We start from the raw sequence: 843 nt of genomic DNA, 5'->3' as shown, positions 1-843 counted from the left end.
TCCTATCTTTTCAGTCAAGCAGTTGTAAAGAAAGTGTGATTGAATTAACAAGTGCGAGTTTTATCTAATAAAGTATTGTATTCTGATGACACGTCTTTGAATTAATTTTAAACGAATTTAAACACGGATAAAACAAATAATGACATTTTGGAATCGGGCAGTTCGGTCCCTCGCAGTTGCCGCCATTTGAAAAAAAATAACAGCTGATAATAATGATCTACGTAAAGGTTAATTTTTTGGTCATACAGAATACGTCTGTTACGGTAACAATTAATATTAGAGGAGAAAAATTCGCTCCGGCGCCAGGGATCGAACCTGGGTTCTTGATTCTACGTGCTAAGCGCTCTAACCATTGAGCTACGCCGGAGTTCAATCCACAGCACCGGGTCGAATCCTTCTCCTATAGTGTTTTTCCCATTGTGGTCGACTCCAAATTCGCCGTGTATGTTGACATTTTTATACCTGTCAACTGCCATTATACAAGGAGCGCACTCACTTGAGTGACTTGGTGGCCGGGATCCCACAGTAATATGCACTGTTGCTCGAAGAATCTACGTAAAGATTAATTGTTTGGTACTACAGAAAACGTCTGTTACGGTAACAATTAATATTAGAGGAGAAAAATTCGCTCCGGTGCCGAGGATCGAACCCGGGTCCTTGGTTCTACGTACCAAGCGCTGTAACCACTGAGCTACGCCGAAGATTCTGATACTCATAAATACTGTAAAAGCTATCGAATGGTGAATTCTTACATGAAATAATAATTGATTGTAGATTATCATTGTTTTTAATTCATATTGTAGAAATTGTTAGATGGATGCGGAAATTTCAGTCGAGAATGTG

General features: G+C 39.3%; 1 non-coding gene across 1 annotated transcript; it reads right to left on the bottom strand.

The window, feature by feature from the left end:
• Positions 1–294: 294 nt before the first annotated feature.
• On the bottom strand, positions 295–367 carry TRNAL-UAG (transfer RNA leucine (anticodon UAG)). Its single transcript has one exon. It is a non-coding gene; the product is annotated as a tRNA-Leu (tRNA).
• Between the last annotated feature and the right edge of the window lie 476 nt (positions 368–843).

This window comes from Periplaneta americana, chromosome 16 (assembly GCF_040183065.1).
Source record: "Periplaneta americana isolate PAMFEO1 chromosome 16, P.americana_PAMFEO1_priV1, whole genome shotgun sequence".
NCBI lineage: Eukaryota > Metazoa > Arthropoda > Insecta > Blattodea > Blattidae > Periplaneta > Periplaneta americana.
The sequence above is the reverse complement of the archived record's forward strand: the minus strand, read 5'-3'. Positions and strand labels throughout refer to the sequence as shown.